Source organism: Harmonia axyridis, chromosome 4 (assembly GCF_914767665.1).
Source record: "Harmonia axyridis chromosome 4, icHarAxyr1.1, whole genome shotgun sequence".
In the NCBI taxonomy this organism is placed as follows: Eukaryota; Metazoa; Arthropoda; class Insecta; order Coleoptera; family Coccinellidae; genus Harmonia; species Harmonia axyridis.
In genome coordinates this window covers 45,804,030-45,824,343 of record NC_059504.1, presented here as the reverse complement: position 1 = coordinate 45,824,343, position 20,314 = coordinate 45,804,030, and the positions used below count along the sequence as shown (strand labels likewise).

General features: G+C 34.5%; 1 protein-coding gene across 1 annotated transcript in view; it reads left to right on the top strand.

The window, feature by feature from the left end:
• The first annotated feature begins 11,535 nt into the window (after window positions 1-11,535).
• Window positions 11,536-20,314, top strand: part of LOC123677780 (ATP-binding cassette sub-family C member 4-like) — a 45,601-nt gene continuing 36,822 nt past the window's right edge. Inside the window, exon 1 of the mRNA XM_045614480.1 lies at window positions 11,536-11,681. The gene's annotated coding sequence lies outside the window, so the exon portion shown is untranslated. The remainder of the gene's footprint in view (window positions 11,682-20,314) is intronic.

Below are 20,314 nucleotides of genomic sequence, written 5' to 3'. Positions count from 1 at the left end.
GAAACTTTCGATAGTGTCTGGCACGCCGGTCTGATCTCCAAAATTTTCCATCTGGAGTTAGATAAACATTATAAATAATTTCCTTCTAGACATAATATTACAAGTCCGGGTTAAAGGTGAAACCTCAGAAGAATTAACACCAGCACAAGGACTACCACAAGGCTCACCACTCTATCCTCTACTCTACAATTTGTTCTGCAGGGACATGGAGACAACCTGATTTCAGAAACTAGAACATCAACAGTCTGGAATATATTTTCCAATTTGCTGATGACACAACCTTATATCCCACCACAAAACACTGAAAGAGTGTATGAAAGGACTACAGAAGTTGGCAGATGTAACAGTGGCTTGGATGAGACGTTGGAGAATACAACCCAACCCAACGAAATCAAAACATTTTCAGTTTTGAAGATAATTTTATCGTATGTCTCAAAAGGGGTTTGAACTCTCTTTCCGTTCTCTGTGATGAAAATTGTTTATTTGAACAAACTCACGTGGTATATATTATTTTCTTTCCGCACTTCAAATTTTTCTTATAAAGGGTGTTTTTTTTAGAGTTATCGAACTTTAAATTGCAATAAAACAACGATGGATTATTCGATTGACATGAATTTTATTTACCCGCAAGATAATCTTGTGACATTACATTTTAAATATGATTTCTGGCATATGACCGCCACGGCTGGCTCGGATGTAGTCCAATCTGGACGTCCAATTTTCGATTACTTTTTTCAACATTTGTGGCCGTATATCGGCAATAACACGGCGAATGTTGTCTTCCAAATGGTCAAGGGTTTGTGGCTTATCCGCATAGACCCATGACTTTACATAGCCCGACAGAAAGTCGTCTAGCGGTGTTAAATCACAAGATCTTGGAGGCCAATTCACAGAGCCAAAACGTGAAATTAGGCGGTCACCAAATGTGTCTTTCAATAAATCGATTGTGGCACGAGCTGTGTGACATGTTGCGCCGTCTTGTTGGAACCACAGCTCCTGGACATCATGGTTGTTCAATTCAGGAATGAAAAAGTTAGTAATCATGGCTCTATACCGATCACCATTGACTGTAACGTTCTGGCCATCATCGTTTTTGAAGAAGTACGGACCAATGATTTCACCAGCCCATAAAGCGCACCAACAGTCAGTTTTTCTGGATGTAACGGTGTTTGGACATACACTTGAGGATTAGCTTCACTCCAAATGCGGCAGTTTTGTTTGTTGACGTTGCCATTCAAGTGCGCTTCATCGTTAATGGACGTAGTGCGCGATATGTATTTCGCACAGAACCATTATTTTCGAAATAAAATTGCACTACTTGCAAGCGTTGTTCAGGCATGAATCTATTCATGATGAATTGCCAAACCAAACTGAGAATAAATCACTTGACGGCTGTCAAATCGGTCGCCATCTTGAACAGTAATGCCAACTTAAAGTTATATACCTCGAAAAAAAAACACCCGTTATTTCAACTTTTTGGACAATAACGTTTTGCTAGTTATTTCTTTAGTTTATAACTGTTGTACTTGGGAAAGCAATGAAATGAGACGAACGAGATCCCTGTTGGCAACTTAACACTTTTGATTTCTACGTTTTGGGCCAGTAATCACAATGTTCAAAAACTGGAACACTTTAGATAACTCACCGAATAATATTTCTGCAATCATTAACGGTAAAAATTTTTATATTGTAAAAAAATTTCAATGATTGCAGAAATGTACGCCATCAAAGTTTTCGACCCTACGCATGAAATTACCGTTTCCACTGTTAGGTGGCTTAAAGATGAACTTGAATCGCTAATATAGAGAATGCCCCTTTCGGAACACGGTGAAAAATTAAAATAGGAAATTGTTAAATTCAATAGAATTTGTTTCAATTTGAAAATTCAAATACAAGATGGTTTTTTCAATAAAAAATGAATAAGATAAAGAAAAACATGCAAATAAGAAAAAAGGTGTATTCAAATATCCTATACATTTGTACAATACTTTAAACTACATTACATATTACATTAATGCATCGTCATTTATATTAAATGTTTCCTCCTGTTCAATTTAAAATTCCTTTGAATGGTGCTAGGATCCTGAAAAAACATGAAAATATTGAAATTATACCCAGTGAATCGAAAATTTGAAATAAATCTTTCTTGAAAATTTTTCAGAATGTTTTTTTACTTCATTAGCAGAGTATGTAACTAGGGGTTCATGCTGTTAAGCAACTAGCACAATACAAAGTTCAAAAAAAGTTTTCATCATAATAGATTCGACAAAAAGATTTTTGATATAAATATTTAAAAATTATAATCATACCTTGAGGTATTCCTTGATTGTCTTGATTCCCCTTTCTTCTCTTCTTTTTGCCTCTGGAGCAGCTGCAACAGGAGCGACAGATGATGCGGGAGCAGCAGCTGCAAACTTGCTAGGATCCTAGGAAAACGTGAAAATATTGAAATTATATCCAGTGAATTGAAAATTTGAAATAAATCTTCCTCGAAAAATTTTCAGAATGTTTTTTTATTTCATTAGCAGAGTATGTAACTAGGGGTTCATGCTGTTAAGCAACTAGCACAATACAAAGTTCAAAAAAAGTTTTCATCATAATAGATTTGACAAAAAGAATTTTGATATAAATATTTAAAAATTATAATCATACCTTAAGGTATTCTTTGAATGTCTTGATTCCTCATTTTTCTCATCTTTCATTGCCTCTGGAGCACCTGCAACAGGGGCGGCAGATGTTGCGGGAGCTACAAACTTGCTAGGATCCTGGAAAAACATGAAAATATTGAAATTATATCCAGTGAAATGAAAATATGAATTGAATCTTCCTTGAAAATTTTTCAGAATGTTTTTTTATTTCATTAGCAGAGTATGTAACTAGGGGTTCATGCTGTTAAGCAAACTAGTACAATACAAAGTTCAAAAAAAGTTTTCATCATGAAAGATTTGACAAAAAGATTTTTGATATAAATATTTAAAATTAAAATCATACCTTGAGGTATTCCTTGATTGTCTTGATTCCTCCTTTTTCTCTTCTTTCTTTGCCTCTGGAGCAGCTGCAACAGGAGCGGCAGATGCTGCGGGAGCAGCAGCAGCTGCAAACCTGCTAGGATCCTGGAAAAACGTAAAAATATTGAAATTATACCCAGTGAATTGAAAATTTGAAATATATCTTTCTTGAAAATTATTCAGAATGTTTTTTTATTTCATTAGCAGAGTATGTAACTAGGGGTTCATGCTGTTAAGCAACTAGCACAATACAAAGTTCAAAAAAAGTTTTCATCATAATAGATTTGACTATAAGATTTTTGAAAAAAATATTTAAAACTTAAAATCATACCTTGAGGTATTCCTTGATTCCTCCTTTTTCTCTTCTTTCTTTGCCTATGGAGCAGCTGCAACAGGGGCGGCAAATGCTGTGGGAGCAGCAGCAGCAAACTTGCTAAGAACCTGGAAAAACGTAAAAATATTAAAATTATGTCTAGTGAATTGAAAATTTCAATTTAATCTTGAAAACTTTTCAGAATGTTTTTTTATTTCATTAGCAGAGTATGTAACTAGGGGTTCATGCTGTTAAGCAACTAGCACAATACAAAGTTCAAAAAAAGTTCTCATCATTTTTTTTTTTTTTCATCCTATGATTACATTAATGTGTGCACGTGTATTTTACTTTGTATCTTTCTGTTTAATTGTAAATTGGCTTGCCGTTTAATGAATAAATAAATCATAATAGATTTGACAAGTGTCTAAGTAACCTTTGAATAACAATATTTTAAAAATTAAAATCATACCTTGAGGGTATCAGCTTCCTTGAATTCAACATCCGTATCAGCAGCAATGGCAAGAAGGTTCTTGAAACCATTGGCAATGCTTTCTCCTCAGAGTATATTTCATTAAAATTTTCTTTCATTAGTGAACTATTTTTTACAGGTTTCATTATTCACATCTCTTTCCCTACATCCTTGTTTTCACTAACATAATTTTTCGGTATTTCTTCCTCTTTTATTTATGTTAACTAAATCTTTAGTTTTTGTTGACTTTTTATTGAAATCTTCATCGTCACTTATATCAAATGTTTCCTCCTGTTCAACTTTAAATGTTATTTTAATTCCCTTGAATGGTGGTAAACTATTAATGCAGTCTGATTTATCATCGATTACTAATTTTGACCGCAATTTCGGAATATTTTTATTTTTGTTGTTTTTTTCTTGTACAACTGGCAAGAAGGTTTTTTAATCCATTAGCAATGCTGTGTGGAGCAGAAGCTATAGTCGTATAGTTGATAGACAGATGGAAGCTATGTTTTGAACTCCAGAGAAGAATTTCTCAAAAAGATATTCAGGTATTCAAGAAGTGGCGGCAGGAACTCCCACCATGTCGCCAAGTTTCAAGATGTGCACATTGATTTCAATTATTCCCTTAGAATAGATTTACTGCTGTTTTGAAAAAACGTATTTTTTTATGTAATGAATGAAACCACATCCTGTGCGAATTCTCCTTGTATTTTGTACTAATGTTGTGGTATAACAAACATACCTATTTCTCGCTTCATAAAATCTGCAGGGGTTGTTGCATCTTGGACATAAGATTTCCCTCCTTGAAAAATCAATCACACCATGCATCTTTAAAAAATCCTTGAATTGCTCTTCATTTGCACACAAATTGAAGAATTGATGTGAGGAATAATTTCATCATTTGCTGCATTTGTTTCAAACCGACATTATCAGCGTAGACTATGAAGCATTTTGAGTAGTCTTCTAATGTAACTCACCATGTTTATTTATGTTGAATAAACATTATTATTAGTATAATGTGGCTGAAAAAATGACAAAACGTATTCAGACATAGAAAGTGTGATTGTTCATATCCATAATAAATGGAATTGAAAAAATTAATTTTATGCACTTATTCATTCAACTGGTAGTGTATTGATTTTTATCAACTTCCTACATCTACAAATTGTAATGTACCATGTTGAAAGGTAATGAGACATACGAAACTAGACTCTAGAGTCACTTCAATTGTGGTTAGAATAATAACTTTTGAGATTAATTATCGATTAGAATTTACAACGGAATAATTTAAACTTTTCCCTTAGAAATATTCACAATAATTTGAGAAAAATAGACTTGGTAACAGAAAAGGATCAGGAAGATATTAAATGATCAACTTTAAATAAGAACTTACCTCAGCAAAATAACAACGATGCAATGGAGAATGGAGAGAAATTAATTTGTCATTTGTCGATTTGTCAGAGTCACGTTGACATAGATAAACTAGATTAGTTTGTCTATGCACGTTGGCATTTCACATTTCAAAATTTTTATTCTATGATCCTCCAAAGAAGTCAGTAAGCCTTCATTCCTCATTTGGTCTCAGGACAATAAATCCAATATCATAATCATTATTTGCGAATTAAAATTTAAAAATATTTCATATTGATATTTGAGATATATTAATTTATAAATAATAATTTGAATTTCAAAAATTGATGCTCAACAAAATGAGATTTGGAGCTCCCTCTGTGAGAATTTTTTGAACATAAGAAATTAGGACAACCCAGTTTCTCAAAAATTAATCTCAAACTAGTTGACGCCACCGTAGAAAGATCCTTTCCTTTTTATGAGATTCAAAATAAATTTAATCTGTCATATTAATTCATGACTCTTAACTCAACTGCTATTTGTTTAGAACTGCGAGGAAACACCTTACGAGATATTTCAAAATACCCATTTTTCTAAAAACGATATACATATTAATAATAATAATAATAATAATAATAATAATAATAATCATCATCACATCATGTGTAGCATCTCGTATCTACAAACATTGCGAGACAAATAATATAATGACAGCACAGTAGAAAGGATGTTCCAAGAATGCACTAGGATCGAAGGAACTGCTGATAATAGATTCCATCATATGCAACCAAGCCTTCAAAAAACACAGAAATCTTTTTATGACATATTTTGACTATAAGAAGGCCTTCGACTCTATTCCTCATGGGTGGCTGACAAAAATTTTGGAAATATACAAGATCGATCCAATTACAATAAACTTTCTGAAGTATGCAATGTGCAACTGGAGAACGAATATCGAACTCTCTACAGCGAATATAACTACTAAAGATATTCCAATAAAAAGGGGAATTTTCCAAGGAGATTCGTTGAGTCCCTTATGGTTCTGCTTGGCGCTGAACCCCCTTTCTAAACAACTGAATGCTACTGAAAAAGGTTTCAATGTGAAAGGAAGCAGAAATAATATTGCACTCAATCATTTGCTATACATGGATGACCTCAAACTTATAACAGGCAACAAAAACCACTTGCAAATTATGGTCAAACTGGTGGAAAATTTTTCGGAAGACGTGGGGATGAAATTCGGATTGGACAAGTGTCGTACTATTAGCGTAGTGCGTGGAAAAATCCAAGATGAACCGATAGCTCTCTCCAATGGACAGGAGATAGAAGCAATGAAATCGGACGATCTTTATAAATACCTAGGAATGAAACAAAACCGACGAATAAACCATCAAAGAATGAGGGAAGACTTAACAACTGAGTTCATTAGGAGAATCAACAAAATTTTGAAAACAAACCTCAACAGCAAGAACATGACGAGAGCTATCAATACATATGCATGTTCAATTCTTACATACTCTTTCGGTATCATTCCATGGACCAAAACAGATATGGAAAACCTGCAACGCAAAATGAGAACCTTGATGACGAAAGCACACAAGCACCATCCGAAAAGTAGCATTGAGAGGACGACACTGCCGAGGAATAAAGGAGGCAGAGGTCTGCTAGACATCATGGAACTTGCCCATGGTCAAATTGAATGCCTACGAACATACTTCAAAGACAAATCAGGCACGTCAGAGATCTACAAAGTACTGTGTGAAGCAGACGAATCAACACCTTTACAACTGCACAAGGAGCAATTGTCATACAACCACCAGACAATCCAAGAAAAACTGCAAAGATGGAGAGAAAAGCCCCTACATGGACGACATTTCAACGAGGTGAACCAGGATCATGTCGACATTGAAGCGTCGAACTATTGGCTCACATCAGGTGCGATGTATCCAGAAACGGAAGGATTTCTTTTAGCCATCCAAGATCAAGTGATCTCAACAAAAAATTACTGCAAACATATCATAAAGGATCGAACTATTACTGACGATCGATGCCGTTATGGTTGTCCAACGAACGAGACAATCCAACATATCACGGGAGGATGTCAAATGTTTGCAGGAAATGAATATAAAGAGAGACACGATGCAGTGGGAAAGATACTACACCAAGAAATGGCAACTAAATTAACACTAATTAATTCTGAAAAAGTGCCATACTACAAGTACCGACCGGAAACCATCCTGGAAAACGAACGCTATAAACTGTACTGGGATCGTACAGTTTTGACTGATAAAACAGTCCCTCACAACAGGCCAGATATATTGCTAGTTGATAAACAACAAAAGGCAGCAATACTCATCGACGTAGCAATACCTAATAACAACAACATGCGTCAAAAAGAGGTCGAAAAAATTTCAAAATATAGGGACCTCGAATTTCAGATAAAGCGCCAGTGGGGAATGATATCAACGAGAACTATTCCAATTATCATCTCAACAACAGGAATAGTACCCAAAAATCTCAAGAGAAATATCAAGCAACTAGGACTTAGTGAGTATATATGTAATATAATGCAAAAAGCTGTTCTTTTAGGTACTGCAAGGACGGTGAGAAAATTCCTAGGAAGCGAAGGACAGGTCCAAGGATCGCGTGTAAGAGGACCAGAAGTTCGACGAGAACCAGGGGGACCACAAGGACCGGACACGACCGAGCTCAGCCCTTCTGATATTTTAAATATCTGGGATTGAGTGAATGTTCCTCTTAGCGAGGAGTGAGAAGCCGACGGCGAGGAAAAATCCTACGCGTATAGGCAAAAGTCGGATAATAATAATCGTTTTGTGTTCCTTCTTGTTTAGTTAATCATTGATTTCTAGTCTAGTTAACAAATGCAGATTTTAGAAGAGATGTAAATTTTTGTAATGAATTTCTGAATAATATCGCTTCTTCTTCCTAAATGGCACTTATGTATAAAAAAACAATAAAACAGGAAAAAGCATCAACTGAAATAAGTCGGACCCATAAATCTATATGTAAAGGTTTATGGTCGGACCAGAATAAAGGTTATATCCAAAGCGTGCGACAGGGTTGATCACAACATTCTTTTGGATAGATTGGAAAAATTGGGTATACTGGGGGGTCCACTACTTCTCTTGAAAAATTATCTAACGGGTCGAAGGCAAAAAGTAAAAATAAATGATAAGTTCAGTAACTACGCATCTATTACCACGGGGGTACCACAGGGTACGGTATTGAGTCCTATACTCTTCCCAGCGTATATAAACCAAATTGGCAGCATAATACCAAACTGCAATGTGGTGTCATATGCTGACGAAACGGCTTTTTTGTTTTCAGCTAATTCATGGAAAGAAGTATATAAATCCCGTCAAAAATACTAAATTGCGTTTTTTATTAGCAAAAAAGTTCATTCTATCATTAGATGAAGAATATGTTTCATACAATGGTTTTGTTATGGGATTCAGAATTCAGATATATTTGAAATGAGGGAATCAAATATGAGAAAGAATGATTTCTGCTCCAATTTTATGTCAAGTAAGATCAACATGGGATAGATGGCGGCCAAATGTGTCAACTACGCAAAATCGCAAAAATAATAATCATTGATTGGAGAGATTGCAGAGGAGTAGACAAGTTAAACATTGTGATCAGATGAACTAACCTTTTTTGTTATTCTCAATAAATGAGTGTAATTCAGTTTCATCTGAAATCTAGACAAGACTTGAAGGTGAACAATTATTCTTTGCTTGAAAAAAAATCAATTGAGGCAATATAATGTACCTATGAACACAGGTTGATGGAAGGCTGCTTTCGTTATTTTTTTAGTTATTTCTGTTTTACAATGATTTCATAGTTTTTGCTTTTCATGTTGTCCCGCCATCACCTTAGTAATAATTCATATCTTTCACTTAAGCAAAATGAAATCAAGAGGATAAATGCCTTTTTCGTGTTTATTTGATATATACCTACCTCATTATCAATTCTTTCTTATATTCCAGAAGTTCTATAAAACAACAAATATTTGCAATAACTGCATCCAACTTTGTATTGTAGCAAAGCTTTCGGAATACAGGGTTAGAACTATTTAGAAGGGCACTACATGGATATCGAAAACCGTAAGAAATACAGGGTGGCTTGAATTAAAAAAAAGTTGCGTTATTTAGAGATGAGTGTGTTGGTGTTAACAGATCCAAAATATCTCCAATGGTTCCCGAGATATCTGAAAAAAACTAAAAATCGAGATTATCTTTTTTTTTGTGTATAATAAATTTGTTTTTGGGGATAATTTTACGCAATTCGGTTTCTAGCCATCATCCAATATAAAGATTCTAATGGTGTCGTCAGACTTTTTCTGTTTCCATTGTTTCAGATACGCGATGGTATTTTTTTTTTCTTATGGATGCCATCTTGGTTCTCCTCATGAGTTTATCGAGGTTGAAGCCTATTTTGAAAGCAAATAAGAATCTTTTAACTAAAAGAAGCGAAAATCCTGAAATATTTTGATTAAAGGATTAACATCACGTTGATATAGTAATTACCACGATAGTACTATTACTATTAATATTATTATTACTATTATTATTGAGTAGTTTGAATGGTGATAGTTGCTATCATCTTAAAAATGAGCCTTAAGTTATTAATTTTAAGTTATAGCAAAATGGCGAATGCGCCAAGCTCACTTTTAGTTTCTTTCTATGTGTTCCGGAAGTCGCAGACTACGCAGTTAGAAATTGCGGTTTTTTCTTAGTTCAAGTTTTTCCTCGATAACTCTTAATGTTTTCATTTTAGTTATAGGATTCGCTCAAGTAACCGCCTCTATTTTTATAAATTGGCAATCCAGTTTTAACTTTTAATCTATTGTATATGTTGATGAATAAAATTGAATTGAATTGAATCTACCTATACAGGGTGTTTCAAATTGAGTCAGCACCATTGCTAACTCCGTTATTATTGATGCTACGATGTCGGTTAAATCGGCAAATTGGTAGCATTTCTAGTGGTCTTCTCGATGCCGAAAACAGATATTTTTTTCAATGGAACACCCTATATTTTTTCATGCATTTCGATTCGTAATAACATTTTCAACAACGGAGCTCATTTTACTTTTAGGTGAAAATAAGACAGTTGTATTAATAGGAAACATTTATAACAAACGGATTTGATAAAGCGCTATAAAATATCGAGTAAATGGTCAAAAAAACCGCCTTCTTGTTGAACACATATTTGAGCCCTTCTATTGACACTATTGATTCACAAAATGAATGCGGCTAGCGGAATGGCTTTAAGATGGAAATTATCGTTTTGTGTATTAATATCAAATAGCTTAGTGGTGTCGACTGAGTGGTGCTACATGATGATCACGGGTTTCACGAGTTCACATCCCAGCGCACATTTTTTATTTTTACTGTCTTATTTTGCTATTATTAACAAAATATTGTCATTCGTATAAGTACAAAAACATGGTTGTTTGGACAATCATGAGGTTTATTCGCCAAAACAAATAATTTTCTTGTACTAGTGAAAGAAATAAATATTTCAAAATAAGTCGCTCATTTTCCACTTTAGGAAGGAAGGTGATATGAGCTTTGTTGTTGAGAATGTTATTACGAATCGAAATGTATGAAAAAATATAGGGTGTTCCATTGAAAAAATATCATTATATGAAATATTTTGACAACGCGACTGTCAATTTTTGTTTTGTTTTCGGCATCGAGAAGACCACTGAAAATGCTACTAGTTTGCCCATTTAACCGATATCGTAGCATCAATAATAACGGAGTTAGCAATGGTGCCGACTTAATTTGAAACACACTGTATAATTGATAATGATATAACTTTCCCAACAAATATTTACTTTTTCATGAATTTTCATATAACGATATTATAAAAAAAACTCTTGTCGAAGGCTGAAATGCGTTTTTCTCTAAAATTAAAAATAAAAACGTATTTTGAATTCTTGCATGAGGTAGAAAAGGCGGTAAATCAGAGGAACGTTCGAGATTGCTCTACTCAACCTGAAAAGTGGTGAGATCTCAAAAACGCTGATGAGACAGGAGCAGTTGAACTTTGGCAGATCACGAGAAAGTCACCCCTCTTGAGTACGAGGTAAAGTAATGTTCCAAGTTTTGTGCCCTGTGGAACACCAAATCTGACTTTTAATGTTTACTATTTGCACAATCTCTTACCACATATTGTCCTCTACCTTGCCAATTGAATAATTCCCTAGATTAATATCGAATGTAAGACACTCGCAGGTAATTGTAATTTTTTTTCGGCAAATCAAGCGTTCAGTCCGAATCGGAACCGTCGAATCTAATGGTAATGGATAATACCCACTGCGTTCCCCTCTTCTGAATTTCAAATATTAAAGAACGACTGCATAAATTGAGCGCTTCAAATTGGTCCTGCTAGTGTAGGAGGTGAGCAGGTTTGTTGATACGTACTCCTGATGAAGACAGTTTGCGTGTAGTTCGTTTAACTGCGTGTTTCGCTTTTGTGGGCCGACTTGGAAAGTATCTTGAGTAAGGTAAGTTACCGAAAACGCGAGAAAGTCGATAGGAAAGATTTCGGCCAGTTTGATAGTATATTATAAACCTAGGGACTAAAGTGGATATTTAATCCTGGGGTCCTTGCTACGCTCTGGCTATAATTCACTGAGGGATTAAAAAACACTTTAGTCACACGGTTTATGTTTATACACTAATTTATGCACTTTAGAAAATATTTAAAAGATATCATATGTATCTATGACCAGTTGAAAATAATTCCTTCGATAACAATTAATTAATTAGTCCAAAATGTGTCAGATTAGAAGTCTTGTAGGAGTAGTGTGCTAGTACCTAACGTCTATAAGTTTTAATTCCTATGGATTAAAAGTACCATTTTAGTCCCTGAAATTATCGATACAAACTACTTTTTTAATCCCTGAAGTGCATAAATTATTTTATCGAAATCATTCGAAATATATCCTTAGTGCTACCTGGGAAATTTAGCTGGTTTGCAGTTAAACTAGATCTTTATGGTTACCTCTTCATTGGTAATAGTGAGCTCTCGTTGTTATGATTTTCTTTAGTATCAAAAAAAGTGGATGTTCTTAAACACACCCTACACCTAAAATGAATACTTTGAAAATTATCGAGGAAGAACTTTAAATGAGGAAATACCGCAATATTAAACTGTGTGAAGTAGTCTTGACTTCCGGAAAACACAGAAAGTAACTAAAATTTGACATTTCATGAATCGTGAACAATTTGGTTCAAATTGAAAATTGTATTGGTTTATGGATTTCTTAACTATCCTAAAGAAAAATTCATTAAAATTCATGAAGTGTCAAATTTAGTTATCAAATTTTAGTTACCTACTTTCTGCTTTTTCCGTAAGTCACAGACTACTTCACACAGTTATAATTTGTGGTTTTTCCTCATTTAAATTTCTTCTTCGTTAACTCTAGAAGTATTCATCACACTTTTTCGTGTCTTGTAGTTTTGTCGTTCTGCTACCGAGAAAAAAACTTCAAACAATTTTTTTGTAATCCTCTAGAAAATCGATCATTATAAAGATCCAGTAAGTGAGCTAAGATGAATTAAATGAATTATATATTTTTATTCACTCAAATCTGTAGGGAAGATAATTAAAGATCCGATAAACTGGTCTAAACATCATCTCAAAATTGTAGGCCTACAATAAACACCCTGTATCTCGAAAACAAAGCGAGATCCTTGTTTATATGCCTTTTTTCCTCGAAATTTCCTAAGGAATATCTTATTTTCCTTTGTATCTCCAATTTAGGACATATAGATCTAAATTTTATTGAGTATTACAGTTTTTTTACACAAAATATGCAATATTTTTCAAATAATATTTCAACTCCATACATTCAATAGAGGTAGATAGAGGGTCAATATATGTTAAGTATATGGGAAATTTTTTGGTTGTTCTTTTTGTATTTTTCTGATTTCCAATAAAAGATAAAACTTTGGAATTATTTGACGCAAAAAATTTCAATTTTTATACTTTTTTGTATTGGATAATAAAAGCGCTGAAAAATTAACAAATTTGGTATTTCCCCTGTAAAATCAGACAAAAAAATTAAAATAGTTTTTAACCTTGCCGGATTCAAAACCTGGAGATTCACAAATATTGCACTAAATATTTAGAACATAAATTATTAGAAGCATTATTTTTCGATAATGAATATTCCTCTGAGAAATTATCTCATTGAAATTTTTAGATCTGCCTACAAATGAAGCAGGTAGAACAGGTTTGTTATAGGATGTTATTGATGAATACAGTTTATTTGTGTACAGTTCGTTTACCTATAAGCTGAGCTTTGATAAATTGGCAACTCGAAACTCCAGACAAACACTGACACCGGATCAGAAGTTTTTGCGCGATTGACCTGTTGAATAAATTTTGAATATGCTTATATGTATGTTGATTTTATACGCTGAAGTGATGTTATTCATTAATCGAAATTTGCTAGCTATTTATTCATTATTTGGGCACATAAGTCATTTTTAATTTTGTAACAGGCCAATTGAAAAGTCCCCGGTCTACCATAGGAAAACAATTTTTTTTGGCAAAATTCGATTTTATTATTCTTCATAGTTGACTCCGAGGGCGATACAGAGATTATAGCGATTTCCCAACTTTTCATACCCTTTTTGTAGTACTTTTGTCTTTCGCTTCAAAATAGGCCTCAGTTTCGGTGATTACTTCTCCATTGGCGCTGAATTTCTTTCCAGCGAACATTCTTTCGAGGTTTGAGAACAGGAAAAAGTCACTGGGGGCCAGATCTGGCGAATACGGTGGATGCAGAAGCAATTCGAAGACCAATTCATGCCATTTTGTCATTGTTTTCATTGATTTGTGATACGGCGCATTGTCTCGATGAAACAGAACTTGTTTTCTTCAGATGGGACCGTTTTTTTAACGATTTAATCGATCCAATAACGCTATATAATAGTCGCTGTTGATGTTCTGGCCCTTTTGGAGGTGATCAATGAATATTATACCTTGCACATCCCAGAATACTGGTGCCTTAACCTTGCCAGCTGATTGTTGTGTTTTCCTCGCTTTGGATTCGATTCATCGTGTCCAGTCCACTCAGCTGATTGTCGATTGGAAAATCATCCATTGTCACATATCGACGCAAATATTCAGGTTTATTGCGTTTAAAGAGCTTCAAACACTGCTCAGAATCATTAACACGTTGTTGCTTTTGATCGATTGTGAGCTCGCGCGGCAACTATTTTGCACGCAGCTTTCTCATGTACAAATATTCGTGCATGATATGATGTACACGTTCAAGTGGTATCTTCATAATGTCTGCTATCTCGATCAACTTCATTCAAAATTATTTTGTGAACTTTTTTGAAGTTTTCGTCGGTTGACAGCCTCTTTTGGGCGTCCACTGCAATCGTCATCTTCGGTGCTCATTTCACCACGTTTAAGCTTAGCATACCAATCAATGATGGTTGATTCTCCTGGTGCAGACCCCGGAAACCGGGAAAAAATACAGTTGAAGCAGAATCTAGGCTTGATGAAGATCAAGCCTAGATTCTGCTTCAACTGTATTTTTTCCCTTCAAAAAGCCACACGAAATTCTTTTTTTTCCATCTTTTTCAAATAACAAAAGTAGCTACACTCACAACGCAATATCTCACAAACTAATGATCGGACTGCTGTCAAATTTTGACACGTATCGTTTGAAGGTTGTTACTAACTAAAACTTATATGGAATCAATACTAGCACCGCTATCTGTACATCACACCGGGGACTTTTCAATTGGCCTAATAAATGTAAAATTTCCATTTCGATCGAATATGCAGAACAACAAAATTCTGATAGGTCTTATTTAGGGAATCCCTTATAAGATTTTACTCATTATAACAACCTCAAATTTGGCCTTCGGGATCCGAACAACTTCTAGGCTTTTTCGTTTGGTAGTTATCGTGTTTACGTCCGGCCGGACGTAAAGAATCGAATTTGAGGATTATTCTGCCATCAGTCAGTCAAACCTCAACGTTTGAGACTAAAACCGGTACAAAATTCGAAAAATACAAATTTTGTAAGAGAGTTCGGGATCATCACGAACAGAGCGATTAACCCATTCCACATTCTCCTTTATTTTTAATTACCCTGGTTTTGGTTTTTCTAGTGAGTCCAACCTTATTCTTTGAGACCATTCCTGGCTCAAAATTCTAAAATATATATGATGGGACGTTAAAAAAATGCTTAGGTGATCTGGGTAATAGATGGAAGTGTTTTTAGATATCCAAAAAGAATTTATTCGATTTTCACAATGAATCCCGATTTTATCATTTCTGAATATTTTCTAGAACCCGGAATTTGTCATTGAATACTCAGGATTGGAAATATTTCAGTTATCGGTATGAAAATTTGTTTACGCTCTTGGCAATGGTCAACACAAACAAATCGAGCAATATGATTATGTGAAATGAATGAATATCAGCTTTTTTCCTCGAATCATTTGATAGGTTTTAAGCAGCTGTGTGTTGTTCTAGTATTTCATAATTACTAATTAGTTATGTCTTTTGCAACGTTCCCGATAATTTTCTGTTACCTAAAGTGGGGACTAGACATGGTAATTTTTTAAGATAACTACCGTTGTACGGTTTACCGGTTCCATAACCCGTAGAAGAAGAAGATCTTCTTTTAAATTTGATACGACCTGAGATATATCTTATGTATGGCCATTCAATAACTTCACTTCAATCAAATAAACTGCTCCACATGAGTTAGGGATATTGACTTAAATTGCAAAAAATATAGTTTAAATGAAATTTTTGTGATGAAAATTCATATTAATATGATTTCAAGTTGCAGGAAATAAAATTAATTTTAGCCAGTAGCTCTGCAGCGTATATAGGTTGGTTAAGAAAAATCGAGTAAAATAACGAAATTTTATTCTAAGAGAATTCAAGCATTTTAGGACTATCAATACAATGAATGGCCTCCACGGGCATCAATAACAGCTTGACATCTTCTTTGTCGGTGTCGCCCCTTATTTGCCATCTGTAATTTTTGCATTCGTAATCGGTATGCACTTACTCGTTGTTTTCGGTTTTTTGTTTCATTCTCGTCACAAAATTTCAATACTGTAGTTATCAAAGTACTGAACTGAGTAATTCGCATCGAAAAATTGTCTGGCCCGTGTTATACAATTTATTGTGATTCATTCAAATAGCAATTTAATTGTGCAGATATCAGTTTTGAATTGATTATATCTAAACGGTGTTCCTAATGTGTACAAATGAAAATGACAGATTTCTCGAATCATTTTGAGAAAAAAGTCCTATAACATGAATCTGCAAACTCTTTGGTTTTGAGATATCGGTGTTAAGTGTTAAAGTTTTTTTCTCATAGCACCTTCCCTTCACAAGATATTTAACTTGAATTGGCATAGATCTTCCGATTTAAAGTTTTCATCTTGTGATATGCTTATTTGTATGCAAATCTACAGGGTGATATTTTTTCTGGAAGGATACCTGCTTCTTTCCACCAGAACTATTTTTTGGTGAAGCACTGGTTCTATAGAAAAATGTGAAAAGAAACTCTGGTCTAGCACAACACTTTTTCGTTTGTTGTAGTTTTGTCGTATCTGCTATCGATTTCGAAAAAAAAATCAAACAGCTCTCTGGTAATCCTCAGAAAAATTCAAATTATTATAAAATCCAGTTAGTAAGCTGTGATGAATAAATTAATTATAACTTATGGTACTTATCAACAAATTCTGTAGCGAAGATTAATAAAGATTCGATAAACTTATAAATATAAGCATCACTAAAAAATATGACTATACAAGAAACACCCTGTATCTCGAAAACAAAGTGTTTGCAGGCTCATGTTTATGGGCCTTTTTTTTCCTTAAAATTATCCAAGAAATATTTACCTTCGTAACTCCGTTTTAGGAAAACCCAGTATAAGGAGAGAATGATCGAATTGGTAATACAAAAAATATTTTGAGTAATTGAGTTCCAAGATCGTTATCAAACTTCTTTTCCTCACATTACAGATATGAGTAAACGTTGTTGTTTTCATCACAAGAAAAAAGAAAGATCTCCGTCCTTGGTTTCCAGATTCCTCGGCATTGCTCGTTGCGAGGCGTAAACATGAAAACCGAGTTGTGATCTTTCGAATTATTATGTCTGGTGCTCCAATATTTTTTTCTCTTGATATTTTTGGGCGCCCCTGCAGACCTTGCGCCCGTGGCAGGTTCCACCTTTGCCACGCCCTAGATACGGCACTGGTATTAACCGAAAACTTCCAACATAAAAATATAAGGAATGTTAATGCAATAAGTATACAAAAAAACTTTTGACCTCGACAGATATAATTTCTTGAAAAAAAAACATATAAACCCAAGGTATTAATTGATTGCGATCAAGAAGATAAATATAATGAATGCAGTTTTCGAATCCATTTGTAATGAGTTTAATAAGTTCTTACAATTTTGAATTTTAATTATGCGTTTCTTTCGAATGAATGATGAATTAATAGATGAAAGTTCCAAGACATCTTTTTTTTTGAAATTTCCAACTTCATGGATGCCTTGAAGTATCTATTGCCAAAAAGGTAGGTCTTATTTTCAGTACGCAGGCCGGACAGTCAGCTGAGTGGACTGGACACGATGAATCGAATCCAAAGCGAGGAAAACACAACAATCAGCTGGCAAGGTTAAGGCACCAGTATTCTGGGATGTGCAAGGTATAATATTCATTGATCACCTCCAAAAGGGCCAGAACATCAACAGCGACTATTATATAGCGTTATTGGATCGATTAAATCGTTAAAAAAACGGTCCCATCTGAAGAAAACAAGTTCTGTTTCATCAAGGCAATGCGCCGAGTCACAAATCAATGAAAACAATAGCAAAATTGCATGAATTGGGCTTCGAATTGCTTCTGCATCCACCGTATTCGCCAGATCTTGCCCCTAGCGACTTTTTCCTATTCTCAGACCTCAAAAGAATGTTCGCTGGAAAGAAATTTAGCACCAATGAAGAAGTAATCGCCGAAACTGGGACCTATTTTGAAGCGAAAGACAAATCGTACTACAAAAATGGTATCGAAAAGTTGGGAGATCGCTATAATCGCTGTATCGCCCTCGAAGGCAACTATGTTGAATAATAAAATCGAATTTAGCCAAAAAAAAATGTTTTGTACTATGGTAGACTGGGGACTTTTCAATTGGCCTATTAGCAGCGGGCTGTACAAAATGAAACCTCTTATTGGAAAACCCTTTATAACGTTTCAATAAACCTATTGACAGCTCTCTGATTATAACGTAGATAATTTGGAAGAATTGCATTAGATTAATCCTTGAAACCTATTCACATTCTGAGAACTCTCAATTAATTGTGATACCGCTTATTCAGTTCACGTTTTAAGCGACTATCAATTACAGCGCCACCTTTTGCGGTGTGGTTGCGATCGTTCTACTTTTTTTTTTGGTTATGTGTTGATCAAGCATTAAACTTACGCCATACCTATTTCCTGCGGTTAATGATAAGTTTACAACCCAAACGTTTAAATATTGCATATATATTGATATTGGGTTATATTTAGACATTCTTTCGCTTTATCGTTGTCATAAATAAACTTTTGAAAATAATAAATTTAACTTTTTCGTGTAAATAGTTTTAAGCCGACTATATGGAGTTTTCGTCTCAGTGAACCCATCAGTAATGTCTTGGGAATGGGGATAGCCTTAACGAAGGCTGTGGAATCACCTATCGAGCAGTTAACTATGATATTGAAAACATCATGAAGCTGAGCTGATTCCGTTAGAATTAAGACTTTATTCGAATCTTATGATTTTTTTGGTAACCGTTTTGGATTGTGTATAAATATCGAATGGAAATATTCTTCAGTCATCCAGCTTTCCTCGCTTCGGGATTTGGTTGTTTTACCGTAAAATGACACGCTTTATCTCAAAAGCGGGGGATCTAAAGGGTGTTTTTTTAGAGCTATAGATCTTTAAATTGCAATAAAACAACGATGGATTATTCGATTGACATGAATTTTATTTATCCGCAAGATAATCTTGTGGCATTACATTTTAAATATGATTTCTGGCAGATGACCGCTACGGCTGGTTCGGATGTAGTCCAATCTGGACATCCAATTTTCGATTACTTTTTCCAACATTTGTGGTCGCATATCGGCAATAACACTGCGAATGTTGTCTTCCAAATGGTCAGGGTTTGTGGCTTATCCGCATAGACCAATGACTTTACATAGCCCCACAGAAAGTAGTCTAGCGGTGTTAAATCACAAGATCTTGGAGGCTAATTCACAGGTCCAAAACGTGAAATTAGGCGGTCACCAAACGTGTCTTTCAATAAATCAATTGTGGAACGAGCTGTATGACATGTTGCGCCGTCTTACTGGAACCACAGCTCCTGGACATCATGGTTGTTCAATTCAGGGATGAAAAATTTAGTAATCATGGCTCTATACCGATCACCATCGACTGTAACGTTCTGGCCATCATCGTTTTTGAAGAAGTACGGACCAATGATTCCACCAGCCCATAAAACGCACCAAACAGTCAGTTTTTCTGGATGTAACGGTGTTTCGACAAACACTTGAGGATTAGCTTCACTCCAAATGCGGCAGTTTCTATTGTTGACGTAGCCATTCAACTGGAAGTGCGCTTCATCACTAAACAAAAGAAAATGGACGATTTGCAAGCGTTGTTCAGGCGTGAATCTATTCATGATGAATTGCCAAACCAAACTGAGAATAAATCACTTGACAGCTGTTAAATCGGTTCCCATCTTGAACAGTAATGCCAACTTAAAGTTATATACCTCGAAAAAAAACACCCGTTAGTTTTGTGGAATATTCTTATTTTCTCTTCAAAATAAGACTTCAAATCATGAGTTAATTTGGAGTGTTAGTTTGCTATTTGCAATAACGAATTTCATGAATGACATGACATGATCAGGAAATTAGAAACCTATTTTGGGGTAATCCTGCTGAATATGAATATTTCTACCACTAAAGTTCAGTTCCAATAATTTTGGTTTAGAAATTTCTCAAAATATCATTCATATTTTGAATGATACTCATTATAAATTCTCTCATACGAGTTCAGGTTTTTTTTGAATTAGAGGGAATGATCCATTGTGT